Here is a 13154-nt window from a genome sequence, read left to right as displayed (position 1 = left end):
TGCTGTCACCCGCAGACAGGATGCATGGCTGGAATGATGATGCTTCTGTCCTGACTTTGGGGAGTTTCACATATTAGACAGTACTGAAAGAATTTTTAATTGGACTCATTTTACTTTTTTTAATCAGAAATGAGACAATGTGCACGAACCCCTGTGGTTAATGTAGTCTCAATCCACTGCCAAATAATATTATAGAAGTTGTGATTGGATTAATGAAAAGCTTGTAACAAAATTATGCTTGTGAGGAAATTATCCTATTGGGGGCTTTAATTTAAGCTGGTGGGACAAAATTAGTCCTAAATTAAAGAAAACAACTAGTTGTCTAGATAACTCTCGGTTGATAAATGCACCAGTAGGATTCCATTCCCAGAGTGTCACTCTGCTGTTTGTAGGGGTTTTGAGGGAAATTGCACTTAGAAGCCTTGTTCCACTCCCTTTTTGCTTTTTCCATGGGTGTCCCGGGCTGCTGCAGGCTGTGAGCTCCTCCTTGGCGCCGCTCCTGAAGGCACCAAGCCCTGGAAGTGCTGGAGGGAAGAGATGGTTTGAGCCACCCTGGGATATCCTGTGCTTCCTCAGGGACCCCAACCCCTCAGCTGGGGTCATCCAGCACCCACGTGGGCTTCCACCACTGGGACATTTAGACAAGGTGAGGACTGATCCTTACCATGCCTCCTGTCCCATCCAGTGCTGCTCCTTAGTGCTTGCAATGGAGCAGTCTAAGCCATGTTCTCCATTAGCTTCTGATTCCTGCCCCTCACCGTGGTTTTGGGAACTGGCCTCTTCCCTTGTTGCTGTCCTCTCCTGGCTGCCCCCACAAAGCAGGACCCCCAGCCTGTGGCCATTCCTCATTTCAGGGCAGAAAAGAGTATTTGAAGTCCTGTGGGTCCCCGGGTTGTGGGAGAGGACAGATGGGAACACCATTCTACAGAAAGAGCTTTTTTTCTTCTGCTGGAATCAGAAAACAGCCACAGCTCTGTAAACACAGAGCCAGGGCTCACCCTCTCATTGGGCAAGAGATATATTTTTGGGTAACAGGGTTTTGTCTGTATTTCAAATAGTAGCAAAGCTCAGTTTTCCCCATAGCTGGGAAAACCTGAGTTTGCTTCTTTATAACCATGAACACCATGCAGGAGAACCTGGGCTGGTTTTCATCACGCTTTGTCCTGCAGATCTGGACCTGGGAAGAAGATTTTGTGGGTCACAGCATTAACCTGCTGTATGCAGCTCCCATGCTGCAAGCATGTTGGGAAGCGATAAGTGGGATGTGGCAGGTGTTTCAGGCACCATCCCACCAGGAAAATCCCCAAAAGGAGGGGAGTCCCATCAGGGCTGACAGAGGACCCCCTCTCTGATCCATATGACCTGCAGAGGTGGGCTGCTTTGAGACAGGACTCCTGGTGCCAGTAAACGGTGTCTGTAAGCAAATATTAGTCCCCTTGTGTTTGGGGCCGGTTAGACGGAGTTTTCCCTCAGTTTCTGAGGCCCCATTAGATCCCAGCATTTTGTCGGTGTGTTCGGCTGCGTTACCGGATTGGTTGTCCAAGCAAAAAGCTCAGTCTCCTTCAGAAATTTTTCCTCTCCTTTAGGAAAACATTTCTGTTTCTTGCCTCTGTCATTGGCCCTCAAGTGGTAAATCCCAGGCAAATAAATCTGTATTTAAAGCAATAAATTCAGTGCCTTTCCTCTAAGGCTTTATTTTCTCATTTGGTGACCCCTTGTTCCCCATGTCTTTGACACTTCTCCGATGTGCATTAAGCAAATATGCAATCATCCTTTCATTCTCTATCTTTGCTTTCATTATGATTTTTTACACTTCATTACATTTCCCTCTATAATTGCAACTCTTTGTTGTCCCAAAGTTTTATGGCTCTTTCCTCTCTTCTCTCACTTCTTGTGTTTCTTTGTTATTCACGTTAGCTTTTCTTGACACTGTGTTCCTAGCACATTTTCTAGATGTCAAGCAAACTCTTAGGCCTAAACTCATTTATCTTTGAACACTTTCCATTTCCACTTCAGTGCTCTACCCCAATGAATTCCATCCAGAACTTCCTTTTCTTCTAAAATTGGCTGTGCTGCTTTTATTCAGCGTTCTTCCCTTTTTAGGCCTAATTATAAATCCGATTGTTCGGTCCTGAATGCTTCCACGAGCTCCATTCATTTCCGAGAGCGATTCTGCCATAACTGCCGGGGGAAGTTGCGTGACTGCCCTTTCAAAATCCTAATATGATCTAGATGAGAAAGAGAGATGTTATTTCTAACTTAAATCAAACCCTAGCGCAAGATCAGGCTGTTAAGTCCCTCCGCTCTGCTCTCCTGTCACCGCCTTTACCCGCCCTAGAAAGTTTGGAGGAGAGCGAGGATGCTCTGCTGTGGGCTTGTGGGTTTCGGGAGCTTTCCCAGCCCCTCGCAGCGAGCGGCGGAGCTGCCGGGAGAGCCGGTGGGCACTGCCGTGCCTCCCGCCGGCATCGAGTGCAGGGCTCTGTTGAGATCCCGCTGCTGCGGCAAAAGCAGTTCAAAGTGGCGAACGGCCGATTCCCACAAACACACACCACCGCTTTCCTCAGGAATTTGTAGCGGCCACTTGAATAACTGCATGTTAATTTGTAAGCAGAAAGCGTCGCCCTTGCTGACTTCATTCTGAGCATCTTTGGGACAAGCAGCCAAGGGGAAATGCTTGGGTTTTGGGGGCAGCTCTCCACCTGGGGATTGCTGAGCTGCTTTGGCTGAATTTCAGCTCTGCAGCTGGGTAGGGGATGGCACCAGGTAGCCTGGGGCTGTGTGGGGAAAAAACGCCTGTGGTTTGTGAGGCTGGTCCTGCTCCCAGGCTCTACGTGGAGCTCAGCTGTTTGATCTCAAGGCAGGCCATGCCCACTGCTCTGCAACTAAAATGCCTAATGCCAGTCCGGATGGATTCCACTTCTACAGAGTCAGACTTCAGGAGCAGCTAAATGACATGATGGATTTGATGTATCTCCAGATACATCTGGTGGTGGTTGCCTTTAGGCATGTTCAGGTGTTTAGGCTGCTTAGGTAGCTGCTTCTGGCTTGAGTGTTCTTGGGAAGGGAACGCACAGGGCTGGAGGTACAGTCTGAAATAGTGAACAAACAGGAACATGATGCTCTTCTACTGGAAATGTTGGCAGGATTTGCTAAGCTTTCAAATGGGCAAGGCAGCACTCTCGTTTCTTCTCCAAAATTGCCCTTAGAGGGAGGTGATGACAAAGACAATCACTCTTGTCCACTTACTTATTGATTTAACCTGATTTCTTCCTGTTGTTTGAGCATCTGGAAAAACACGTGAGTAATGTGATGAAAAGGTTCATCCTTTGCTCTGAGTCGAAGAGGAGAATGTCAGTGACTTTGCAGACCTGGGGCACTCTGTCATCCCCAGCTGGCGTGGGGGCTGCTCTGCTCTGCTCTGCTCTGCTCTGCTCTGCTCTGCTCTGCTCTCTAGGCATCGCTTTCTCTCGAAAGCCTGAGAAAAAGCAACTGCTGCTTCCCGGCCTGTCTTCTCATGACCTTTCAGACTGGTGCTTGGCCAGTGTCAGCAAGCCCAGGTGGTGTACGGTGATGGTCCTGTGGGAAAGTGAGCAACAGCAGTGTGCCCTGAAGTGTCTACGCAGGTGTGGCTGTGTACGGGGCACAAAGCACAGCACTGAGCATCGGTGCTTTGGAGGCCTGTCCACAGTGCAGCATCACTGGTGTAGTGGCAGGTGGGTAAACTGTTTGGGCTCTGCTTCCCACCTGTAAAGCAGAGTAGATATTGCTGGTTGCATAGTGTGTATGGTGGTATTACTGTATGATGCTCAGCTCCGCTGAAGGCTTGAAGATGCCTCACGAGTCGCTCTGTGTTCAGCTCAATGATCCAAAGAGGACTTGCCCTTGACCAGCTTTGTCAGTGCAGAGCAGAAGTGTCCTGGGCGGAGAGGGGATGGACGCTTATCAGGACGCACAAATGCTCACATCAGGGGTTGCCACACATCACTGTGGGTCAGTGCCACATAGCTCACAGTGATGGAAGGCTGAGGAGTAAAGCTCCTTTGGCCTCAGAACACCATCACCTACCTCGTAGCTCATTGCATTGGGCTCCTGCTCTTTGCTGAGACAGCGGAAGAGGGGTTCAAACTCCCCAGGTGTCAAACGTAGTCTTATAAATTACCTGGCCTTAGAGACTGAGCCCTTTTGAAATCTGTGCATTGATTTGTTAAAAGTTTTGGCAGTTTTTTAAGAACTCCTTAAGTGTAGGTGCTTGAAACTGTGGACCTCACCATGAATAAATTGGTTATGAGGTGGCAATGGTCTCCAGGGAGGGCAGGGTCATGGCTGGAGTGTTTATCTTGTGTCCAGAACTGTTATCCTAGTTGGGAGAACCATTAGCTTTTTGGAATCTTTGATGCACTTGTGTGTGTGGTCACAGTGTTTTCTCTCCTCTTAAAATATCTGACAGAGGGAGACAGAAAGACCTCTTGCAGCAACTTCTCTGTATCAGACCAGTCACAGGAGATGACCTGAAAAAATCAGCTATCGTACACCATATCATGTAAATAAATACATCTTGCAGTTTTTCTGAGCATCTACAGTCGGCTGTATATGCCAGATGAATATGACTGGATTATTACAGTCTGTCATTTCAGCATGAATTCAGACACTATTTTAAGTGAGTATTATTTAATAGGCTGGAAGAAGCCTTTGGAGCTGTTATTATCTCTCATGTAAATGCGCGTTAAAGCAATTTGAACACGCATATCATTTTCCTGATGCACTGTATCGCTCCTGTGGAAGAGCTGAGAGTTCTGTACTGTGCCACACCAGAGCCACCCACCCTCTGGGATGGCAAATGGGAGGAGTGCGGACCCCAGGGCGGCACACGGAGGGATGTCAGGCTGCTGTGAGGACTGGCCAGGCTGCTGCCCGGGCTGTGGCCATGTGCTTAAGGATGCAAACACCTTTGCTTGGGAGGATCAGGGCAATTAAGTTTAACACAAACTTGATGATGATTTGAGATGATTTCAGCAAGTCTGCTGGACTGACCGTATCAATCACTTCATTGCAGCAAGATACGGCTGTGCTACCTGCGGGTTGCAGATGCGTTGGGAACCGGCAGCTCACTGGAGAGGGAGAAGTTTCAGGGTCAAAGAGCAACCTGTGGGAAACCGCTGGCTTTGGAGGGCTGGGAGCCGTGAGGAGGGACCACAGAGCTTCACTGCTTGTTAACAAACAGCAGAGAGCCATGCACAGGTCGTGGTTTAACCCCAGCCTGCAGCTAAGCACCAGACAGGCGCTCGCTCGCTCCCCCCAAGGTGGGGTGGGGGAGGGAATGAGAAGAGTAAAAGCGGGAAAACTCGTGGGTTGAGATGCAGACAGTTTAACAGGTAAAGTAAAAGCCACGCACGCAAGCGGAGCAAAACAAGGAATTCATTCGCCACTTCCCATCGGCAGGCAGATATTCAGCCATCTCCAGGAAAGCTGGGCTCCATCACGCATAACAACTACCGGGGAAGACAAACGCCATCACTCCAAACATCTCCTCCCTTCCTTCTTCTTCCCCCCAATTTATATGCTGAGCGTGATGTCCTCTGGCATGGAATATCTCTGTGGTCGGTTGGGGTCAGCTGTCCTGGCTGTGTCTCCTCCCAACTTCTTGTGCACCCTCAGCCCGCTTGTTGGTGAGGTGGGGTGAGAAGCAGAAGAAAGGGCCTTGACTCAGTGGAAGCACCGCTCAGCAACACCGAGAATATCTCCATATTATCAACACTGATTTCAGAACAAATCCAAACCATAGCCCCCTACTAGCTACTGTGAAGAAAATTAAGTCTATCCCAGCCAAAACCAGCACAGCACAGCGAGTGGGGAGGGGGGATAAAATCCCGCACAGCACAACAAGCTGCTTGACAGGGATGCTGCTGTAAGATACATCCGTGGCAGGGGAAAACAGGAGCTTCTGGTTATGGTCTTGAAACTGCCATGAGAGCAGGTTACACTGGTGCTCGTCCTCCATCCCTGCCCTGGGCTGGGAGAGCAGCCCCTGGCTGCACCGTGCCCGGCTCTGGCTGCAGCCATCGCACCACGCGTGGGAGCAGGCAGCAGTCCCCAGCTGCCTCGTGATATTCTTATTTTTTTATTCGCCTCAATAAAAATCTGTGATTCATTAAGTGCTTGTCATGTTTTGATACGTGGATCAGGAACTGATCAATAGCCAGCCAAATTTAATAAAAAGGAGCTCTGTTCTTGGGAAATGAGCTTGTTACCATGCCAACTATCGATCTTTCCTGACAGGCTGCTGTAAGTCGCAAAACGGGGTCCTGATGGGTAGGTCGGACTCCCTGCCTGCCTGCCTGCCTGCCAGGAACGATGCTGATTGCAGCCTCTGTATTCTAAAGACTTTGGAGACAACCCTGTTTTCTAACACCGCCTCTATGTAATTCTTTGGCAAAGGTTCTAGATTGCCTGGAGCTAGCAGAAAGCGTCCAAAGGCTTTGTTTTCCTTACTGGCTCTAAGGTGGTGGAAATGTAAGACAGAGGGGAGCAGAGCTCTGGTTCTGCACCGGAGCCTCCCGGGGCGAGAAGGGATGGAGCCCGACGCCAGCCCACGTGGCTGCCTGGCTGACACGTGATGTGCCAGCCATCGGCTGGTCCCTGCCTGCCACCAGTGCCACAGCGGTTTTCCTTGTGATGTTAAGAACTTAATGGGAGCCGGATGGTGTGAAACAGCACCCAACCGGTCCCCCCATCAGGTGGATTTCTCCAGCCGACCGTGGTAAGCAGGAAAGATTTGCATCCTGAGGAAGAGAGATGCTCTGTGGGGTCCCGCAGGTCCCAGCGTCACGCCGCTGAGCTTCCCACGCTGATCCAAAGTCCCTAAATTTGAAGCGTTGGTGTTGCAGCCGCTCTCTGGCATGGGTGACACTGAAAGATTTGGAAGCAAAAGCTGAACGTGGACGAGGATGAAGGGGTTTGTTGAATGCAAATCGCCCATCCCCAAGGTTTTGATCGGCCTGATTCATTTGCGAGGTTCCTAGATTTTTAATTGCACTTTATTCTCCTTCTGTTTCTCTGGAGGAGGGCGGGCAGGGCTGTCTGCTGCCAGGGCAGGCTGTGCAGGGACCCGGGCCATGTCCTTACCCCTGCCAGGGGCTGCGTGGCAGCCTGGCACAGAGAGGGAGCGTTTTCCAGGTACAAAACACACCAAGAGTTTTGGCCCCATCATTCTTCTTCAGGGTTTGACCCAAAACTCACCAGGATCAGAAGAGACAGATTTCAGCGGGCTCTGGCCCCCTCCCAGTCCAAACCATTTAAACACAGTGGCCCACATCCTTCTCCAGGACAGCCACTTAGGTCAGTGTTTGAGGGTTTAAGAATGGATGGTGAATTGTAACTGGGGCAGCAAAAGCTTTACGGGCTTAGAAAATCCAGTTTTGTGCTCAGTACAACCCCTGAGACTTCCCTAGGATAATTTATCCAGCCAAAAGTGAGACAAAGGTAGAATTTGATGTGGAAGATCTCACCAAAGCCACTCGGGGAGAGGAGTGTGATGTAATTCCTTCATGGCTTTTCCAGATTGCATACTGTAAAGCTTATTATGATTTGATATCAACATTAGCCCTGCTCTGGGGGGGGAGGGGAGTTGGATTCAAGACCTCCAGAGGACCCTTCCAACCAACATTTTTCCATTATTTCATCTCAGAAATGTGAGGTGAGGTCTAACATGGAAATGAAAATGCAACTGGTATTCTTGGGTGTTCAGACTTACAGGGCAATAAGAGCTGACATCAAAACCTCAATATTTCTCAAAACTATTTGTGTCTATGAGGTGCCAGAACCGTCATAGTCCCTCAACAGTTTGAAAGGGAGGTTATTGAGCAGTGCTGTTTGCCGCAGCTATCAGAAAGGTTGCCAGCAGCCAGCGCCTGCCCTTGTGTCTGCTCTCAGCATTCCTCTTCCTCGGGCTTAGCTCATCCCAAACTCAAACTGTTTCAAATTCCCTTCTTTCACAGATTTTGCTCTAGCAAAATTCAGCAGACATCTCTGCAGGGTTCGTTAACGTGAACTGCTTAATGGAAAGGTCCTTTCAATATGTGACAAAGGTGAAAGTCTTCAGTAAGGTTTAACGCCCCGCAACCTCCCCCTGTCCCTGCAGTGTCTTACAGTGGTGTGGCATGGCAGAGAGTGCCGAGCAGACGCAGGGTGGAGCAGCGCTTGCAGTTAAGCATCTGCGTGCCAAATTGAGCCTAAAATAAAACTCTTCTTGAGATCCGGTGAGGGTTGTTTTTGGGCATGGGCTGCTGGATCAGATCCCTGCTGCCTGGGCAGAGCCTGGCGAGGTTTTAGCATGATACCAACTGCAAATTCTGTTTTCTCTTGCAGTTTGCACTGGAGCCTTGAAGATAAATTAGACCCGCCAGGTGCCAACAGCATCGCGATGCTGACAGGAGAGCGGGGCCCCTGGGAGAGAGGCAGGAGGAGGAAGGCAGGAGGAGGAAGGCCAGCGGTGCTGCTCATGGGACCGGAGACCCCGTTCCTGCTGCCGCTCCCGGGCTCGCAGCCCCTGCCCCGCTCCCCCAGCCCAGCTTGCCCCTCTCCACCAGTAGACATCAAACCAGCATGGCAGGTCCAGCGGGAACGCCAGCCGCGGGGTAACCAACCAACTTGGAAAATACCTCTTGCTGAGGAGACGCAGCTGCCGAAAGAAAAGCCCAGCTCGCCAGCGTCAGCTCTGCAGGCAGCTGCCTTCCCTGCCGGCCGGGAGCGACGGGCTCCGAGTCAGCACGGACCCCAGCGAGGGGAGAGAGACCCAGCTCAGGGGTGCCAGAGGGTTTGTGTTTTCCCGTACTCAAGGAGCCTGCTCTGCAGTTTTTGAGATGGATCAGCAGCTTTACATCGCATCGTGATTTGGCTGCAAGTTGAGCCGAATGTGTGTTATCTCCCCAGGCTCATGGTATGCCTCTCCTCCCCGCCTAATATACGAGCATACAGCGAGAGCTTTACAGACAAGATAATGTGTTCTGGCTGCGTGAAGTAGTGATGTTCTTCCTATAGGAGAAAAATTTAATTTTGCTCTGAATTCCACTATAACCAGACAGCTCTCCATTTATATCCCGGGTAATAAATCAAAGCAACATGAAGTCTCGTGCGCAGAACTGAAGTGGTTTCTTAAAGCAAATTTGGCACGAAACAAGTCATCATCTTAAAAAGCCAGTTCACTCTCCGTATATTGTACACCACCAACTCTTTGCTAAAAACTGCAAACAGGCACGAAAAGTCATTTTGTGAAAAAGAGAGAGAAATCTGTGAGCTCTGGCCATGCTCTGTGAGATACGCCATACGATTCTGTTATCAAAATAATACGTAACTTTGTCGGAGAAATCACCCCCTGAGTTCTCTTCAACTCCTCGGTTTGCAGTGCCCGGGTACTGAAATACCACAAGGGCCATTAGTTTGTCTTTGTATAAAAATAAGGTATCAGATCTTCCCTCTGTGCTTTTCCTCTTTCTTCTTGCCTCCTCAGCAAACGTTGTTATTTTTTCTTAGTTTGTTTTTTTTCCAGCCTTCCTTTCTAGTTTCTGTTTCTATCGTGCAAACATGCCATGGCAAAGCGATGTAAGCAATGCATAATATATTTGCAGTAATGTATGATTCATTTACTTGCTTTCATAATTAATGTGGCTGTGTTTTACATACACAGTACTTCCTGCATGCATTTTATGATGTGAACACTCTTCAAAATCTAATAAAATGTAATCCATTAAAAACAATAGTACTGTTCCTGTGATGAGATTTGTGTGCAGTTTTGCAGCAGCTACAGAGAGAACTTGGTGCCGAGTTTACATTCTAAACATCAATTGTATGCTGTGATTTTATGCAGCTCCTAATTCTCAAGGTGGAAATTATTATAATGATATATATTATTATAGTGATACCACAGCTGGGCTAGGCATCATCTGCTTTCACACTCCAAAAGCTTTTCAACCCAAATAATTTTTCTAGCTGCTGTCTGGAGTTCAGTAACAAATACAAAATTATGCTGAATGTATGAAGAAACCTATACAGCAGCATCTGTAAAACGTCAGCTAAATAATGCCAGCACCTGCACCTCCAACAGACTCGTCCTTGCCGGGCGTTTGGTGGGGCTGAGAGCACACACGGCCCCGTGCGCTGGGCCCCAAGACCCTCTTCCCAAGGGTGTTTACACAGTTAGTTGCCATCAGTATCAGCAACAGTTAGGAACTGCTGAAGGGCTCAGGCCATGCGCTTTATTTACGTGTTATTCTCCTCCTAGCAAGGATTTGAGGACCCCAAATTATTTTGCACCCCACGGAGAAGAACGCTGAAGTAGCCATTTGTGTGTTGTTCCTGGATGCGCTGTTCCAGGCGGATGGCATGGAGAGCACTTAGTTTCCCATCTTCATACTAAAAATGTGTGTAAAATAATTTCCAGCAACAAAATCTACACTTACAAAAGAATCACTCTGACATGAATGTGTTGAAAATTCAAAATGGATAGGAAAAATGGATATCATTTCCAGTGTAAGGCTAGAAATCCTGTTCCCAGCTCTGCAGATCCCAGGCTGAATTTTTGCCTGTTTTCCTCCAGCTGAATCCTCGTCAAAGCCGAGAAGCACAAACCAGCTCAGCGGCAGCATGGGGCTGGGGGATTTACCTCTGCCAGGGCTCTGACCCTGGGCTGGGGCAGCCGAACCAGCCCCGTGCTGCTGGTGCTTTAGCACTTCACACCCGCACAGCACCTGGCCGCTGCCCCAGCCGTCAGCAGGTGAGGAACATCACTGACTCGAGTAAGTTAAGACTGGGCTTATATCTTAAGGGGTGAGTTTTGCAGCATGTAGAGGAGTGACTTAGGAGGATGGAGTATTTTCTGAGTACTACTGGTTGGGACTGCACCTCCAGTGTGGCTCCAACCCACTGGGTTTGCTGGACTTGCATCAGCCATTCTCTGAAGTATTTGAAGTGCAGATTTTTTCAAAGGTATTTAAGCGCTGCTTTTGGACCTTGCTGTGTTTCTCCTGGTGAATGTTTCCTTGCTGGGGCAGCTGTGTGGGCAGCTTTGGTGTTTCTCTGCGAGTGGGATGGGTGCAAACCTGTGGGTGACTTGTGGGGTCTTGGTGCTGCTCCGCAATGGGAGCGTGTGCTCCTGCCAGCTGTGCTCGGCAGCGAGAGCTGCCGTGGCCGGGAGCTGCTTCCCTTCCCAGCGTGGCACTAGGGGAAAGGTGGAAAAACCTTTCACGTGGAAAAATGAGCTAAAGACCTTAAGGCCCAAATCCTACCGTTTAGAGAGATCAATACTGCCATTACTGTTGGGAAGTGAATTCTGTGCTGCTGCAGCACAGATCTTATGTGCTGCGTCCCTGTCTAGGGTGAACCCGCCGTCTCCTCTCGTGTGGGCTCCCCGGGAGGGGGGGACACCCCTGTGGTACTCTCAGCCCCTTGCTCAGCCACCTCTCGCCTTGTGTGCTGCGGGGAGGTGATTGTGGCAGTGGCAAGGGGTGCCTGGCACAGTGCCCTCCCAGCATCTTGGGAGGAGGCTGATAACAGTGGTCACTTCTAACGTTTTCTAATTCAGATTGGAGAGCTGGAATTTTTTTTCCCTGTGCTTGAGGAGGCTACTTTAGCATGAAGTTGTGTATACTGCTCAGATTTTTGGGGCTGGAAGTTATCCTGTATGTTTTCCCAGATTTTGGATTAGTTTTGTGTGTTTATTCTTATTTCTACCTTTAAATTTTTTTTTAAGAATTGCTAAATTTGTTATTTAGAGGAGAAAAACCTATGTAAATGTATCTCTGTGCCCTGTAAAAATTCAAGAAATGCAAAGAGGTGGAGGATGCAGGAATGAAGCAGCAGTGCTGTTCTGAAACACCAATACTTGAAACTATTTTAAGGGAGTCTTTTTGATATTGGAGACCTGGCAGTGACTTCTGCCTTTGGCAGGTGTGTGCGGGTGATGCTGAGCCTTTCCTGGTACCTGCAGCTGTACCTATTTTGCTGCAATCCCAGCGGGTGCTTTGCCACAGGGTCCCTTCTCCTTCTGCCAACAAAGCTGGGCGGGGGGCTGCTTCCCGGGCAGGCAAAGCCCTCTCGCCATGTCTGTGCAGAACCCCTGGGAGTGGCAATATTTCTGACTCAAGGCATGTGACAAAGGAGGCTGCGCTGTGGCTCATGCCAGCACACAAGTGAGGCTTGGCCTCGGCGTGGGGTGCTGCCCCTCAGCTCTGCCGTGTCCTAAATGGGGGAGAAGCCCCTAGGACACGTCCCTACCCAGGTGGCCTCCTGTCCCCAGAGGCTGACCTCCAGCTGGGAGGTCTCTGCCCTTCCAGCCACCTCCCCTCGGCGTGGTCCCGACCCTGGTCCCCCAGACGGCACCGGCTCCAGGTCTGCCTCCTGGCAGCTGGGGTGAGGGGGCAGAAAGTCCCCTTTGGGGGAGGTTTGGGGAGGCAGGAATAGCCCAGCCCGGCTCAGTGGGATCTCCTGGGAATGCAGCACCAGCTCTGGTGTGCACGGGGGGCTGCGCATCGTCCCCTTGCATGGCCTGGCGCTATGGCAAGGTGGGCTGAGACCCTGCCCCCAGCATCGCTTTTGAGGAGGGTCAAAGGGCCTTTTTTTTTGGGAGGGGGGGGGGGGGGGGGAATGCAGGACAAATGCTGGACCTGGAAGATGTTTACTGATGTGGAGGAAAACTCCCAGGGGTGTTCAAAGCAAACAGATAATTACTGGTCATATGGCGGGGGGGGGGGGGGGACGACGACACGACACGGCTGCAGTGAGGCTGGAAGCTGCAGACCTCTTTGCGGGGCAGGGGAGAGCGGAGAGGGGCAGGGGACTGGGGCACTGCCGGCAGCACCCCCTGCTCGCCTCCCACCTCCACCAAGAGTCGTGCTGAGTCCTGGGTTGGGGTTTCCCCGGGGCTGGGGGGTTCCCCGGCCGTGTGCTGCGGCGGGGGGGGTGTGGGATGCTCGCAGGGGCTTTCCGCGGGCGCGGAGTGGCAGCGCGGATGCCCGAGCGCTGCTTCTTGCAGGGAAAACGGGGCGGGCACGGGGTGGCTGGCGGCATCCGGAGTGCCAGGATTTAAAGGATATAAAAAATAGACATGTTTAAATTTTTTATTTTTTTTTTTCCCCTCTGCACCAGTAAGCCCCGGCGTCTTT

The 13154-nt window shown here is 50.3% G+C and overlaps 1 long non-coding RNA gene across 1 annotated transcript in view; it reads left to right on the top strand.

The window, feature by feature from the left end:
• LOC142363148 (uncharacterized) overlaps positions 1–8902 on the top strand; it is a 78219-nt gene extending 69317 nt beyond the window's left edge. The window contains exon 3 of the long non-coding RNA XR_012765533.1: positions 8365–8902. This is a non-coding gene — a long non-coding RNA (uncharacterized LOC142363148). The remainder of the gene's footprint in view (positions 1–8364) is intronic.
• The last annotated feature ends 4252 nt before the right edge of the window (positions 8903–13154 follow it).

This window comes from Opisthocomus hoazin, chromosome 14 (assembly GCF_030867145.1).
Source record: "Opisthocomus hoazin isolate bOpiHoa1 chromosome 14, bOpiHoa1.hap1, whole genome shotgun sequence".
In the NCBI taxonomy this organism is placed as follows: domain Eukaryota; kingdom Metazoa; phylum Chordata; class Aves; order Opisthocomiformes; family Opisthocomidae; genus Opisthocomus; species Opisthocomus hoazin.
Note: the sequence above shows the minus strand (reverse complement) of the source record. Positions and strands in the feature narration are given on the sequence as shown.